This window comes from Poeciliopsis prolifica, unplaced genomic scaffold (assembly GCF_027474105.1).
Source record: "Poeciliopsis prolifica strain line A6 unplaced genomic scaffold, Auburn_PproV2 SCAFFOLD015, whole genome shotgun sequence".
Lineage (NCBI taxonomy): Eukaryota > Metazoa > Chordata > Actinopteri > Cyprinodontiformes > Poeciliidae > Poeciliopsis > Poeciliopsis prolifica.
This window is the reverse complement of record NW_026562390.1, coordinates 1,857,676-1,875,000: the sequence shown is the minus strand read 5'-3', so window position 1 is coordinate 1,875,000 and position 17,325 is coordinate 1,857,676. Positions and strand designations below refer to the sequence as shown.

At 42.1% G+C, this 17,325-nt stretch overlaps 1 long non-coding RNA gene across 2 annotated transcripts in view; it reads left to right on the top strand.

The window, feature by feature from the left end:
• The window catches only part of LOC129366630 (uncharacterized), a 13,281-nt gene extending 9,430 nt beyond the window's left edge, over positions 1 to 3,851 (top strand). Inside the window, exons 1-3 of one of the 2 annotated variants that reach the window (XR_008606642.1) lie at positions 1,971 to 2,154; positions 2,368 to 2,472; positions 3,629 to 3,851. This is a non-coding gene — a long non-coding RNA (uncharacterized LOC129366630). Of the gene's footprint in view, positions 1 to 1,970; positions 2,155 to 2,367; positions 2,473 to 3,628 lie in introns of those variants that run through there. The other variant, XR_008606641.1, reaches the window with a different exon arrangement.
• Positions 3,852 to 17,325: the final 13,474 nt, after the last annotated feature.

Here is a 17,325-nt window from a genome sequence, read left to right as displayed (position 1 = left end):
CTATTTTAGTCAGTATTTTTTCATAAATCATAAATTTGGATTTTTTTTTAAATACTGTGCAACACTTGTAGATCCAAATGAGTTTTGTTTTGGTGGGTTAAAGACAAAAATGATGTTTTATGTTTTTTAATTCACGTTTTATGTGGTTTCAACATAAAAAGATGTTAAAACTGAAAGTTTGGAAGCTTTATTTCAAATTCTTCATGTTTATTTCCATTTATTGAACTTAATTTATGAACAATATCAAAAACTGACAGAAAAGAGAAGTTTAATTTAGAATTTAATTGTTATTTTTGCTAAATATCAGCATCTTGATGACTTTATGCAGCAGTTAGTTGCAGCTCAATGTTAAGTCAATGGGGAAAGGGCGCCCCCTTGTGTTGAGCACAGGGTAAACACTGCACAAAGTTTTAATTTGCATTGTTGGTAAATTTTCACCAAGATTTCAACATTTTATTTTTGGCTTTACTTGAAAGACAACGGACTCAAGCAGAAAACACGTAATTAATAGAATTTTTATATTTGGCAAATTTTAAATTCACAAATGTAAATTGTAATAATTTTCACCGAAATCAAATTATATGTATCAACTATTTCCAAAATCTGTAAACACATATGAATGTTGAAGATCATTGAATGTTTTTAGTTTATTGTAATAAATTCCTTTTTTAGTTTCGGTGTATTTATTGTAGAAGCCAAAACAAATGTTTATTTCACATCCTTTGTTTTTCTTTGTATTTGTAAAGATGTTTTTGTTGAATGCATATTTAAAGAGGTGTTTCATATATTTTATTTATTTATTTGCATTTGCATTCAATGATCTCTGTTTAAAATCTGAAATGGACGATTTGAGTTATTTTTATGGTTTTGCATAATAAATATATTTACAATAAGGTGTAGGGATTTTTTGAGGAAAATTTTCAGTGGAAAATAAAAAAAAATATCGCACTTAAAAACAAAATTTTTGGCGTTTTTAGCTTCCTGTGTCAAACATGAGGCCCGGGGGCCAAATCCGGCCCGCCGTATGTTTTTTATGAGGCCCGTTTGACTGTACAAGAACAAATAAATAGATAGCAGTTGTGTACATTTTATGAGCATTTTGGTGATTCTTTTATGATGTTTTTGATGATGACACTCGATAAAATGTAATGTTTCTTCTCAAATTAGTGACTGATGATTTTGTGTTTTTATGATTCAAAGCTCTTTGAATTGATCTGCCTTGTTGCTGAAATGTTCTCTAAATAATCTTGATAAATCAAAATAGTTATATATATATACTGCCTAAGTACAACGTGGAAAAGATGTTAAATATTATTCAACTTCACGAATTACTCTTTGAATGCAAAAAAGATGATAATTTAACAAGTTAATGGGTAGTTTTATCAATATATTTAAAAATCAAAATGAAATTAACACTCTAAGTTCTGGAAGGTAAAATGATTCCCAGCATATTGATAGATGAGAATAATGAGCGATAAATTGTCCCTGAATGATCATTTATAGCTATAAATAATAATATTGTTGATTTGAGGCCAATTTATAGTCAAATAATGCAAGAACGCATTCTCAAATATCAATAAACTTTAAATTCTAATATACATTTAACACTAGAAGTGAAAGATATTTTAAATATCCAAAATAAATCAAATAAAATGAATCATGAAGTCTCTGTTAACAAAACTGTCCTTCAAAATAAAAGCCTTTTTCAGACCAACTCACCAGACTGAAGACGTTTGTCATCCAGTTTTTGGTAGAAAGAAAAAAATAAACCATGCAAATGGAAACCATTGAGCTCGTTTTTTATTTATCACGCGATTAATTGACTTATTGCTTACAGCGGCAGGCTGAACAACAGTATCATTTTGGAAATCCAGAAAAGTCCATTAAACATAATGCGTAAGAAATCAAGGGAGCAAATATCGCCGGGGCTGCTTCCCGTCTAATCCTCTTTTAATTAGGGTGAGAAAAGACGTGGGACCTCTGCTGGATTAGTCACAGCACATGGACAGAGCACCATGCTGGGAACCAGTGGACGGCACTGGTGACCGCTGCAGCCAGTTAGGTGCAGGAACAAATCCTCTGGAGTGTGAAGCCATACGCTACCTGGAGGTTCAGCCGCCCTGCGTCTCAAATCAAAGCCCGTTTTGGTCTCTGGTGAGCTGGGGGGGATAAGTTACAGCATATGATTTGCTCATTTTCAATCTTTTCACTCCTGCTTGATGGGGGCGACTGTGTCTGCTGTCGCACTCGCTCCCTATTATCCACCCTCTTTGCTAATCCTGCAGGGTAGTTTGTCCTCCTCGTTATCTTTCCTCATCCCTAACTATCTGTCTTCATGCTCTGCCTGCTTCGTCCGCCCTTTTCTAGCCCAATAATAGAGGTTCGGCCTCACGGTGATGTGGACCCGGGCGAACAAAAGAATCAAATCACAGCTGGAGCTTCTGCACACGTCTTCACATGGAGCCTCCTCAGGTTGGTTCAGTCGTTAGAGAAGAAAGTAGCAGGCAGCCATTTTAACTGCTACTTTATCTGTGTCCCACATGAAGACCACAGGAGTTGTTGTTTTGGTCTGAAATTAAAGAAGGCAACCAATCTGTAGAGTTTTCTTGCTTTCACGTTTTCCCAAAGACTCCAACTAAATCCTACTGCCATGTTTTGAAGTAAATGTCGACCCAATTCCTGACTGGACGATGGTAGACGGGCTCAAGGTGACACCTGCAGCGTAACTAAGAGAAAACATCATGTCTGAATTTCTAAAAAAAACATATAAAGTTGATAAATTTGTTGCTGTTTGAAAAAGAGTCACTACACTTAAAAAAACAAACAAACTCATACTTTTCTAACGCAAAAAATCTTAGCAGACGTGAAATAAGACAAAACTAACTTACATGTAAATTTTAAGCAAGAAAGCTGCCAAAAAAATGACTTATTTTAAGTAAAAAATTCCTTAATATTGATGAAAAACCTTGTTGTTTTTCATCAACAAGGTTTTGTTGATAGAACATATGGCTGTGCCGTTACCTAGCAACCCCAACCGAGCCCAGCCCGTTGCCTAGCAACCCAGTTCTAGTTCATCACAGATTATTTCGGTTGTAACATCCTGCCAATGGATGTAAAACCTTTCATCAATATTAAGGAATTTTTTACCCAACAAGCCTCATTTTCTTGCTGAAAAGTAATTTTTTTGTAAAATGTTTGTGTTTTTTACAGTGCATTCTACGTGAAATAATCTGGAGGTGAATCTGATATTTTTTTTTAAATCCGTATTAAGAAATTACTGGCTCACAACAAGCTCTATTTCTGACTGAAAAGTGACTTTATGACAGTTTTGTCTGATTTCAAATGAACTAAGATATTTGCACCAGAATGAAGACAAAAATACTCGTTAAAATTTAGTTTTTTTTTTTTTTTTGCAGTGTAGAATGGTTTGAAGTTGTGATTTTGGAAATTCAGAGCAGAGTTTACACTCCATATCCATAAACCTGCTGCTGTTTTTGGGGTTTATTGGTGCAGGCTCCCCAGATTATGAGAACTAATCCAAAAAGTTTTAAAGAAACAATAAAATCCATTGAAAACACACCAATATTTTTTTCTTCGGGCGTTATTCTTCTGTTCTGCATGGTTTCAGTGCCAGTGGACGGGCTTTTTTGGACCTGGCGTTTCCCCGGTTCGGGGCTGGGGACACTGGGTGGCAGTGTGTCCCCCCGTACAGGAGCAGCCATGTTCCCCATCTGCTCCCGGCTCCGTCGGTGTGAACTCAGATCTGCTGGGGTTTAAGAGACGGTGAAACATCCTGCGTCACACGGAGCCAAGTTTGTTCCTCACAAGGAGAAAAATCTTCATATCCATCTAGAAATACGGCCGAAACCAAAAAAATACTTTAATAAATGGTAAACAAACTCATGCAACAGCTTTATTCCGACTCTTTTTATATTGTTTTTCTTTAAACTCTTTTTATTTTTCTTATCTTGCAGAATAAACAACATGTTAAATGTGTAAAAATCTTTAAAACGGATGATCGGAGCTTCAGGAGCCATCATTTCCACATTTCACAGAGAACATTTTCTTATTATTTGATATTTAGGTATGCAGTGCATGACCAAATTTTATTCTATAGATGAGTTTATAATTAATTAATCCAGAACATGTGCAGTAGTATTTATTTAATTCATGTTAATATCATGGAAAAGTTCATTTATTAATTAATCTGAGTGAAAGATTAATTACAAACTGTCTTATTCTGTTAATTATGTTGATTTTCTGATGGAAACACAACTTTATTTTAGAATTTTACAAATTAACAAATAAAATATGTGCAATACATGAAAGTGAATGTCTAACACCTGCTTAAAGGTTGTTTTTTTATTTATCAATAAAAACTATTACACATGCAAGTTATCTAGAATTTATTCTTGAAATAATGTAAATTATTTCATTTTAATAAAAAAAAATCACATCTGTGTAGTTTATAGTTTAATCCGAAGAGGAATTTTGTAGCTTTGAAAATAAATGAATTGTTTATTGTTCAATAAAATAACATTGTTCACATCATAAATAAGCTACTTGTTGTGTTTGCAAATGAACCAGGATTAACTCAGAGTTACATCCTGATTGTAAATTTCGTGGAGACGGAACAACATCTCATTTAATCCGGTTCAATCTCAGCAGGGATTACAAACATGGCGGAGCAAGTGGGGTCAATTATACAACCCGCTCCACGCCTCCTTCACTTCCTCTCGCTCCTGTTTTGGTTTTGGTTCATTTCAACAAACTCGAATGCAACTCGACAGAAAATCAATTCGCGTTATGCACGTAATGCGGGATTATCCCGCCAATAATAACGCAGGGGAAGACGCGGGGGGGTCAGGGAGGTCACGGCGCCGATAAACCGAGAACTTGTAAATCCTGTCGGCGTGTTTCCAAACTGCGGCAGTAACAGCGTGAGGTGTTGTTTCCGTGTATTATGGTAATGCAAGAGCTGCAGCAGGCCTCGGTCTGCAGCTTCTCCCCGTTTGTTCGCAGGTTTCCGCGCTTCCTGCCATGTTGGCATTCCGCTCCACTCCTCCCGTTAAAAAGCAGCAGCCTCTCCTTCTACCTCTAAACTTAGAGGATGCAGCAGCAGCAGCAGCAGCGCCCACACAGCTGTTCTCCCCTGAGCTGGCGTACATAAAACATAAAAGGCGAGCCTATATGAAAAATGCACAGAGCGCTGGATTATAATGTGGTCGAAGCCCCGCTGCTGTCGGGCTGCAGAGGGATGAGGAGAGAGGCCTCCCCTGGATGGATCCCTTCTTCTACAGGATTCGTTTGACTGGATGCCTGTGCAAACATTTACTCGCCGTGCTCAATCCGTGGATCACGTTACAGAGATTGATTGTTCACTCGCCTCTCACCCTCCACTGTTTCATTGGCCGATATGAAATCAAACAGGATTCATGTTTTCCAACCAAGGGTAGAGTTGTCACGCACAGAATCAGCGACAGCCAGAGCAAACTCCCCCCTCATTGTTTCATGCATCCCAGCGCCGAGGCGAGTGGAAAACAACTCGGTGTGATTGTTACAGTTTGTGGCTCGTCGTGGCGCGGAGTAATTGCAAAGTTCACAAAAAGAAAGTGAAATTAAACAAGAGGGGGAAACGTGGGGTCTTTCTACAGGAGCCTGCAGACCAATTAGAGCTTGTAGATTTCAAATCACAGGAAATCCAATCAAGTTTTTCAAAATGGTAAACAGCTGGGGAGTAAAACAATTAACATTAATAGCATTTATCCAACCATCCATCCGTTATCTAGGCAGCTTACCTTCAAACATCATAGGACAATATGAGACCAGTTAGCCTAAAAGTAGCCGTTAGCATCACAAATGTCCACAAAACTTTGTCTATATTATGCTAATGTGGAAAAAAACCCACAATTTCACAATTTTGTGTTTCCATTAAATATTAGACAAAGTCACTGCAGGAAGTTAGCAATTGTGCTAAGACATAGTTAGCCATGGCTTTGTGGTTCCATAGCCAGGAACTTTGCATTAGTGCTGAAGCATGGTTAGCCACTCTACAGTTAGCATTATTGCTGAAGCATGGTTAGCCACTCTACAGTTAGCATTAGTGCTCAGTCATAGACCGCTGCTAGAAAGTTAGCTTAAGTGCTTCTTAGCCAAAACAGGAAGTTAGGTTTACTGCTGAGTCATAATTAGCTGCTAAACTTGAGGTGTTGATTAAGGATAAATTGGAAGATTGGATTAAAATGAACTTGGTTTGTGATTACATTATAATTATTTTTAATTGGTGCAACATAAATAAACTGTATTTACTTTAATTTATGTGAATTGGACATTTTCTGTATTAATGTAGCAGAAACAGGTGGAGGAGAGGTAGGACAGCATCACTTTGTGCTCCAAGCAAATAATAAAAGAAAAAACAGTAGACACACTGAAAGACTCGGGTCTAGTAGAAAGATTTTCAGTTCCCCTCACTATCCTCTGCAGGGCAAATCTTAACCCGCTGATCCTGGAGATCAAAATCAACATTAAGGACTTTAATCTTTTCTCCCTTCTCTTTTCCAACCAGTCAAACTGATCCATGACATCGATGTTTTTATCAATAAAATCAGCTGGCAAAGCAAATCATCGCGCAAAAGATGTTGATCTGGTTGTCTGAAGCGCTGAAGTGAAAGTAAAGAGCAGAGCTCAGCCGCTGTGACCCGAGGGATGGAAGGTCAGCGCACGATCTCCTCCCCTGTAACCTGCTTTCAGAATTACCAAACTGCTCCTGGAGAGCAGCCCCCCTTCCTGCCAACACGTTCTCCTCTCCATTTCCCCTCGACGTCTTCCTCGCCGCGTCACTTTCTCTCCCCCTCACCCCCTCACGTCGTTAGCATTTAGATAGTTGAGAGCAGAGGAGCTTGGGTAATAGGCTTTCCCCTCCTCTCCCCTCCATCCCTCTTTGCTCGAATCAGCTGAAGTGAGAGGGATTAAATCAAAAGAACAACAATGATGATGAGAGCAACTGCAAGGCTGAGAAATGTGGAATCAGGGGGTGGCGCAACGCCTGATCGGCTCTGAGCTCATTAACCCGGGCCTTGACAGAACCGATGTTAGAGGTGATTGGAGATTATCACATTTAGGGGATACTTCATCCCCTTATCTCGCCCAGCGTCACCTCCCCTTCCCCGTCTCCCCTCGTGATTCTGTTTCTCTCGATTTCATCCAGGTCAGCTGTCCGCGGTTCGATCCTCCTGGGGAGGGGCGCGCAGATGCCATCAACACCGGCTCCGTGTCCGCTTGATCTCCTAATTCTGCTTCATTTAAACTTCATCAACTGTTCCACTGGACCGGAAGCGGAGAAGAATGAAAACAGCTTGTGTGGAAACAGCTTTTTCTCCCTCGCTCCCTTTTTTGTTGTTCGATCTGGTATGATGCCCCCAAAGCTGCCGCCGCCCCCCCTTCCACTCTCGCAGCCACCAAATTTACCTCAGAACCTGCAATAAAGGCAGGTGTTCATGCACAAACACCTGAAAAACAACAAAATGTACTGTCTCTGCAGGGCCGGCCCAAGCCTTTTTGGGGCCCTGAGCAGATTCTCATTTGGGGCCCCCGCATACCAACATATCAGGACCAGATAGTTTATCATTCCTAAGCTACCTGCTATCGTTAACATAATTTTTTAGTAGCTTACTTCACACTAGGACTTATTATGGCTATTGAGTTTAGCCTCGCAGGAGTGAAAAATATATATTTGTAGAAATGTAGAGGTTTTTAAATGTCAATATTATTTTAACTCTTTGAAAACGACATCAGCTGATAAATACTAAATTTTGTAGTAAAAAAGCTAACAACTTTGATATCTTAATTTTCCCCAGTAAATTTTTCCTTTTTCTCTTTGTTTTAAGTGTAATTTTTAATTAGATTACATTATACGAGTGTTATGATTATTGATTTTAACCTTACAAAAGTAGCAAAGAAGCAAAGCTGCTCTAATTATTTGAAATGCAGAGAGGAAATCTAAATATCTTGGACAGTTTCTGACATCAAATGAAAAATAATTATATTTCTATTTTATCTAAATATTCAGCTCCACTGTTTGGCTGTTGCCAGTGAAGGACTTCGTTTTTGCTGTTGCCGTACAGCATGGTGAAGAAAAGCTTTATATATGTTCCTCCTTTTAAACTAAACCAACATCCAGAGTTCAGTGTCCAGCCGACCGAGGCTTATTAATTCTGTGGTTCTGGACTGCGTCCAGATCCGAGCTAAACTAAACCGTCAATATTTTATATCTGCTCTATTTTCAGAAATAATCAACATACAACACTGGTGAAAAGCTGAGCAGCCAACTGTAAAAAAAAAAAAAACAGAAGAAAATTGAAGCAGAACTGGACCCTGCAACACGTTAACGACCCAAAACATGCAAAGCTGCTATGGACTGAAGGAAAAAGTCCTGAACAGCTTGAAAACACATCCTAGTTGAAATTGTTTGTTTAATTAGTAAAACGAGGTTTACTGAGGGTGAGAATATTTTCATTTTTATATGCTAATTCATTCTTTGTGCTCAGTTTTCTGTATCTTGAAACGACTCTGGTTATGTTGTTAGAATAGGGTTGTTCTTCTCCACTGTCGCCACATGCTTGATCATTATTGCAGCACATTATTGTAAGAGTCGTTAGAGTGGACACAGGATTAAAAATGTGTTTTTCATGATGACCACCATTTTTCAAGATGGTCGCCGTGTCAGAGCCTTTTAAACCAAATGCTGACATAAACATTGGAGTTTGGATGTTTTTGACTTTGGTCATTTTAAAGTCATAATATGCAGCAGGCTGTGGCCTTTGCTGTTTGCAAGTCACACATCAGTTGTCAACTGGAAGGAGATGAAGAGAGACAGTTGTCTTAATGGTTAGCGTTAGCTTCTGCTAATTTTTTATGTGTTTAGCAGAAGCACAGCTAGGATTCTTATTTAGTAAATTAGTGGCTAATAAAACCTAACTTTTTGCTTAGCCATGTCCAACTCTGACAATAACTATTGCCAATTTTAGTGCAAACACATGTTCTCCATTACGCCCAGGGCGGCCATTTTGAAAAAGCAAACAAGAGCAAGAAAATGTCTGAAGTTCAAAATACATAGGCTGTGTTTGGACACTAAACACATTCAGTTAATTGCCAATTTTATTGCAAAAACTAATTTCCCATGATAACCATGGTGGCCATGTTGAAAAATGCCGGCCATCTTGATTTTTTAATTTGGGTTCTTGTCACTGCATGTGAAAGATTTAGGGTTAGGGTTATATTGGGTTAGAGGTATCCAGTTATCTGCTGGATTACTGTCTGGGTTTCTCCAGGTGGCTTTATAAACTGAATTTAACTGAACTGAGTGAGGTGGTTTGAAATGTGGCTATCATACTGTAAACAGAGCATTCTGCAATTCTTAAGTCAAAACTTCTTTTCATTAGTAGCAGAAAATTTGTCAAAGTTAAGATTTGCTATTGTAAAGAAGACTAAACATAGTAGAAAAGTAGATTTTCTTCCTGTGCTGCTGCTGTAAACCTACAAAGACTCACACTCCCCTGATTTGGGTAAAGTCACTAATCCCACAGGTCGTCAACGACGTGCACGGCTCCCTCCTCCTCCCCCTTTCACACTGGGAAATTTAGCATGCCCCTTCGGCTGAGGCAGAAAATGAGATTACTGTATTTAAATGACTATGGTAATGGCAGGCATGCTGCCGGGCCCCGTAGGATACGGGATTTTCCCCTGCGCTCATTGTTAGCAGTTTTGCAAAGTGCTATCGTCCTGCTTTGGCTCACAATGGGGATGTCATTTAAAAGACATTTCTTTTTCTTTCTCGCCCCCCCGCGCTCTCCTTCTTTTCATGGCCCTCTGTTCCAGCTCCATGTACCGGGCCCCATGAGGCCCGGCCTCCAACTGAGTGAGCGTCAACCTTCCACCCGTCCAGACATAAGGTGAATATTCTTTATTTAAAGGAGCGGCTGAGTGATTGGACACGGTCGGTCTGTTTTGGAAGACATAATCCAATCTATGTTTGTAATGAAGTGTACTCTCTGAGGATGGACGCCATGTGTCCGCTGTGAGACGCACAGACCAGGTGGCCGGGAGGTCAAGTGTTTGACGGTACCTGTGCTGCCTTGAGCGTCACTGAAAGTGAGGATTTTCTTGTGAGCTGATCATCAATAAACAGCAGCAGATTAAATAAAAATACATCTATTTCCATGAAAAGCCTTTTTTCTCATTTCGTCACATTGAAGCCTCAAACAACAACGTCTTTTATTGGGATGCATCTGATGGACAAACATAAACTTGAACATTTTTTCAAATAAAAATATAAAAAGGGTGATAGACGCATGTATTCACGCCTGCACAGTTTGTACCCTGTTCGCGGTCCTACAGAGTCGCTTTTACAACGTTTTTGTATGTTTGGTTTCGGGAATTGACGGTCTGATGGGAACTGAATGTCCCTTTGTCTGAGCCGACCTTAAACTTCAATTTAAAAAAAAAAATCCCTCTTTGCTTGTGATGGCGCTGCACCAAGAACCACTGAAGGAAATGAGACAAAAACCTCCAAAGACACTGGGTGCAATTGCTTTCTTCAAAAAATGCAAACAAAAATGGAGATTTTAGCAGTTGCAGGATTTCACTTTTGTCTTTGGCAAAAGACTATGAGCTGTTTCTCCTGCTAGCACCAGACTCTGATGTTTGTTTAGGTTGTATTTACCCAGAATGCCCTGCTCTATAATCCGCTTCCTGCTTTTGGAGCAGTCTCCGGTCCGCTTGGCGTTCACATGAGCGTTCAAGCTTCAGTCAAATCGAGACCGAGGTTTATAGGCCGAGGAGAGTTCGCTTCTCTGCTCCGTATCAGAGCTCGATTGTGAATTCACACTTTCTCACACAAACCAGATTCTCTAGGTAAACAAACTGCAGTTCGATTAAACAGGACTGGAGTGAACGCATCCTCAGAGGGTTTGAAACCTTCACACAGCAAACCTGCAGTAATATTACAAGCATACAGACAAGAGTCTTCAACACACCCTGCTCCACTTTCAGCCAATCAAAGCTAATTGTAGAAATTACAGTTATGTTGGTGTTTAGTCCCTCACCAAGTTAAGAGGCTATTCATAAAGAATTCAGAAGAGGACGATGCCGGAGAGAGATGGAGTAAAAGAAGAAACAGGAATGTGCTCAGGAGGATGTCAAGACACCGGCGGGGAGTGGCGGTGTTGCTGTTGCTTTTCTTCTGCGTCACGGAGCACTCCATCATAGGTGGGTTTTTCCTTCCCTATCCTCTCCCTGCCTTCCTGCCTCCTCGGGCCCCCTGCCGCAAGCCTGATCTATTGGTTCTCAGCAGCGCGCGGCACGATAAATCATGAGAATGGGGGCCGGCGATGATTAGGTTGCAGGGAGCGGAGATGGAAGGAGAAGAGAAAAGAGACGATGGATGGAGTGGAGGAGCAGGAGGAGGGGTGAGCAGCAGACAGGTTACTGATGGTGTTTGTTTCTCCGAGGCCTGTACCTGTGCAGGGGGCAGATTCCTCTGGGTGTTACATAAAGGAGCTATGGGTCTGCTGAGGCCCGACGCAGCCTGCAGGAACACATAAACTGGAGCTGGAATTACCCAGGCGATGAGATATATATATATCTGGGCATGGCTGCATTGCTTATTCCGGCCAAGCCTATTATATCAGCCCTTCTGCTGAGGCGCAGAGGAGGAGGAGGGAAGCAGGGACCAAGGTGAACCCATGGGAGCAGAAAATGTAGATTAATACTCTTGCATATTTTAGCACAATTAAAACTTCATTTGTCTAAATGTGTTGGCTTTAGCCTCATTTAAGCCTCTGTGGCTTGGTTTAGATGGGATAAATTAGCCAATGAGAAGCAATAAACGCCTTGTTGTAAGGTTTGTGTGACATTTTAAAGGATGGATAGTTACACCTTGTTTTGCCCAACTCCTGGGGAAAGAGCTCCTTGCCAATTACTGGCAACCCCCACCCCTCCAGTCCAAATGTGATTATAGAAATACCGGGAGGACTGTTGATGAGATTGGAGCAAAACTTGGGTTTATCGCCTCATTGACAGAGATTTGCATCATTTAGCCTGTCATCTTTTCCTCAGGTAACAGAACCCCACTCCCGCCGCCGTGTTTGGAGCGGAGGACAGGTACGAAACACAAGCCGGGATGGTAATGAACAAGATTGTGTGTGTTTGGGTGATTGACAGCCAAAACAAGCCCCTCACACCTCCACCTTCCGCTCTCCGAACCGCGCCAGTCGCTTCTGCGTTTAATGGCTGCTCTCTGTTACTGTATGTTTCATCAGCGGCGCAGGGTGGCAGGTGGGAGGGATCCCGCCTTTGGAGGAGCGGAGAGGAGGCTTTGTTTGCTTTAGTTTACACGCTCGCGCGTTGTTTGTTGCATGTTTGCGTGCCAGATTCCCGCCGTCATCCTGCGCCGCGATCGAGTCTGACAACTCGGCGGCCATGTTTCCGGGAAGGGAAGGATCCAGGTGATTCTCTCTCTTTGAGGTTTCTGCCGTAGAAGGAGCTCTATGAGCTAACGTGGGTGATTCTCTTCTTCTTCTTCTTCTTGGGGGCATAAGGAGAGGAAGGGGGTGGTGGGATTACAGAGATGATCCTGCCATTCATCCTAGCTCTAAACAGAGCCCCCGTCTTCCCTCCCCAAACCCTGCTAATTCCCTTTTGATGAGGCGTGCTAAATAAATCCCATTTCCACGCCTTTATTCCCCACCGACTCCTGCTGTGTAGATCAGGGGACGCAGATTTTCAGGGGGCTTCTGCCGCCGTTGGGGACCCACAATGGAGCCCATCTCCGTCCAGTCAGTCTCTTTATGCCCCAAGCGCAGGCAGACTGGCACATTTACACATCGACCTCCACAGCAACACACCGTAATGGCTTTGTGGAGTTTCTGGGACAAATACCCAACATCATGTCATGTACTTTAAGTTTGCAGTTGGACAGTTAAAGCATCCTCCAGGTGTCCACATTGCTGTGTTGGATGTGATGTTTGTGTGTGTACTGTACGTCTCCCTCCTGTCCTGTCGGCCCGCTCCACTCTCACACGCTGAGCCCCAGCGCTTCGGCGGTGACGCTAACAAGCTCCTCCGTCTCTCCCGCTCTGTCTACGCCGGGGCCCGGTTATTAATGGGGACCAGCTGGGAGTGGCGAAGGTACATGCACAACCAGACAAAGCCCCATATATAATCATAAAGTCGTAACAAACGACCTGATGTAAATGAGGTTTGGGGGTGTTTTGAGGTAGTTTGGAGTGAAAAAACAGGGCAATGGATGGTAGGACTGTGGTAAATGGAGGACGGAGGTGTTAACCGACATGAAAAAGGTTTCCGCTCTCCTGGACGGCCGGCTGGGCCTCTGACCTCAGCACGGACATGGCAGAGTGGGGGTCAAGACTTGAGAGACAGCCTCCCTGATGGCTCATTTTTCTGCTGATGGAGCTAATAGGCTGCAAAGAAACCAAAAAAAACCCGACTTTCTCTCTGACTGTAGAGTCATGGAGAAATTTTTCACTTTAAGGCGATCATGTTACTTTACAAAGGAGAGATATCCTACTCATGGCGGGACTTACGCAGACACATGCTTCCAATTAGCAGGGCTTCTTCATGTAAATGCTTCATAAATTACCAGCCCTGCCCTGGGATTAGGTGCTCATAAAGAGAGTTAGCATCTCAATAAACAGCAAAGGTTGTGTATGGAGTGCAAATTAGGGGTACAATGGGAGGAAAGCTGGGGGAAGACGGAGGAAGTTGGAGTTATATAAAGTCTGTTCAAACAAAAACTGAGTGGGCATATTTGTAATCTGTAATCTAACCAATATGACCTTCTGTTCGTAGAGACCATCTATTTATAAAAATAAGGTTAATTATGAGGACCAAATGTAACCCAGCATCCAATCCCCACACAAACTTTAAATGGGTTCAGGACTTATTTACTTAACTCAATATGAAATTTACACAAGCCACAGTTACAGTTAGCCACTGTAGCTGTGGCTAACTGTTAGCATTAGAGCTGAAGCATAGTCAGAAACACAGTTAGCTACTCCCAGAAGTGCTCAACATGGCTGCAGGAAGTTAGCATTTGGAGAGTTAGCCAACACAGGGAACTATGATTAATTCCCTGTGGTGGCTAAAGTACAGCTATAAGAAATTAGCATTAGCATGACTTAGTGCCACAATATAAGCTAATATTAGATACGTTTGAGTTGTTTTAGCACTCAACTAGAATATGGGTGTGATTTCATGTCATTGCTATATTAGGATTAGCAGGACAACAAAGTTAATTTGTTTCCAGTAAGCACTGGGAGCACTGGGAGAAGGCAGAGGAGCTTGATTTTCTTTTTAACAGATTAACTGTCTCATATTATGACATAGTGACAGTTTCATTAAATGTGTAAATAAAACATTTTTATGAAAGTTATACATTACAAAATATATTGAATTTGTAATAAATGTCTGCAGCGATCGTCAGTTTTGTTTTTTATTGTATTAAGGTCCAAAAGTGAACCAGACGTTATGCGATTTCTATGAAGACGAGATAAAAACATGACATTCGATGTTCTTGTCCAGTTCTGGACTGGCAGATTGTGGCGTCCCGCTCCCCACGGGGGGACAGCGCAGGACTTTCCCACGACTCATCTGACTGGAATGACAGTCTGGATCCAATGTCCAGCTCCATATCGCTCTGTTGAAGACGTCTCAGCCCATCGTCACACAGAGAAGATGGAGGAGGGAACAAGTGTCTGTCTGACTGAGCTTCGCTGGGAGGTTCAATGTTACATTAAAGACACGTTTTGCTCCAGGCAGTAAGTTGAATGAAGCTAAATATGTTTCAGTCCTGTCCAAAACTTTTGCATCATGCTTCATGTCTTTATATTTACCAGTTCATTAGTGTTAATATTCAGCATTTCCTCTTCTTTATTTTGTTCGTCAGTGAATTTACAAACTATAATTTGTGATTTATATTGGAGAAAAAAGACACACACAAAAAAAACACTAATAATTTTTTGTGTAAGAAGTTAAAAGTTTTGCCTGTTACCTAGCAACACCACTGAAGCCCAGACCATTACCTAGCAACCCCAGCCGAGCGCATTTCCAGCACGTTTGGTCAGCCGGTTTTACCCGCTGTATAATGGCTGCTGGAAAAGACAAGTGTTTCATTGACTTGCCATCCAGAAACCACTTGCTACATTCTTGCTGGTTGTGCAGGAGACACCACTTTTGCTTTTCAAAGATGTATGGTTGTATCACTCAGCACTTGTTTGCAGGCATTTTCACATTTGTGCGTAAACGTTGAGTTAAGGGCACGTGGGTAGGTAGCAATTTATTTGGCTTTAAAGTGATAAGAGGCCCGAAAAACACTCAAAACCTGAAATCTGTTATCAACAGTGAAATTGTGAACAAAATGTAGTTAATGTAGTTTAATTAAGCATAATAGGCCACCTTTAACATAAACGCATGGATTTAAAGTATGTTTTAAAAAAGAAATTGACTAAAACTGTTTTTTTCCCCCATTATATTCTTGCAACTGAGATGGACCGATTATTGGTAAATTCAACAAACAGAAAAAAATTTAGTAAGTGGCGTAAAAAGTACAAACTAAGTTTGACTTAATGATATGAATAAAACAATGTTTTGTGTGTCTGTAAAGATTCATAATCAACCTTTCCATGACTTAGAAGCTGTTGTCTAATCCAGTCTGGTGTTCTGCAGAGCTCACTAGACTTCACAAGAAAATAATGTAAAACTGAGGAAATTCAAACACTCTGATGATCCATTCAAGCTGGAATGAACTGCTTGGAGTTTGTGCGATGAAAGACTTTTCTGGTGAACAATCAATTATTACAGCCACAAACACTGATGAGGTTTTTGTCTGCTTTAGCTCCAGTCACTGGAGGCCTGTAGATCTGCGTCAGACACAAATACTGCGGAACAACTCAAAGCTTTCTGTCGCTCCACAACTTCTGCAGGCTCAGGCTGTCTGCTGAATACGTGACGGGATAATTAGATAGGGCTGCGCGGATAAAAGGGGGGGGCATTACGAGAATTAGGCCGCGCGGTTTGTGCAAAAGGTGCGGGGTTGGTGGTGGGGGGGCTTTTGCATTCTGCTGGGAACTTAAAGCGCCTGTAAACACAAGGCACACAAGCGCTTTAAGGCGCTAAACCTCGGGCCACACTGGCCACACAATCCGCTGTCATATTGAATTGGCGCGGAGCTGTGGGAGGGAGGCTGCTGAGGATGGGAGCTCAGCTGAAAGATGGAGCCCCCCGGCGTGACAGACACTTGTCCGTGCAGAAAGGAGCCGTGCAGAAAGCTCACACCGCCCTCTCGGCAGCACTCTGCTTCACTGTCGATCACCAAGACGCTCGGCAACGCCGGCTGTCACCCGCACATGTAATATAAATGCAATCTCACATTTTTACCCCCTCCCTGTGATGTGCATCAACCATCTCGCAGGGCCAGACTGACACACACTCGCTCGGTTGTGAACACAGACAGTCAATAACAGAACGGGCCGCGAGATTAAAGTCTAAGCCCACCTTCTTTTCATGTGGCAGAGCAGCCGCTGCCCTGAGATCTGGCACCAGATGGCGCTGTGCCGGTCGGTGCCAGGAGATAATCGGGACAGATCGGGCCGCATTACTACCCATTATCTTCTAATTATTCTTGTGTGGAGCGCTGATCCTGCCGTTTGTGTAAGTGGATGGCGCAGAGAGCCTGTCGCCCCCGGCATCCCGGAAAATCCTCCCCGCTTCCCTCGCTCCCCTCTGGGGATGGAAGGAGAGATCAGCCGAGGGGAAGAGGAGGCAGAGGAGCAGGTGGGAGAGGGACCTGATATCCCGGCTTTGTGGAAACGCGCCGCGGCTCATCATGAAAGTGACACCGGTGAGGCCGGAATGAGGAGATCACCTGTGACCCGCGCATACAAGTTTGACAAAAAACCGGAGCAAGAACTACTGCAGGTCTCCCTCTCTGATGGCTTTATAAAAACATGGCGAGACTGCCGTGCAAGTCTCCCAGGCTTCATTTGTACTGCGCCTGAGCAGAAACAGGCCCCAACCCCCCCTTCACCCCAAAGGATAGAGCTAACTGCGCACAGACATATGGCCTACCATGTGCTGGGTCCCACATGCACGCTCTTAAGCGCGATTCAACCCAGAACATCTTCGCTTAATTATCAGCATTTTGTTCAGCATCCTCCCTGTTTTGCATATTAATATCCGTCAGATCTGAACCTAATTTGAGGGGATGAAAGCTCAGACTCTGAGGACATACAGTCACGGTAACAAGAGAGT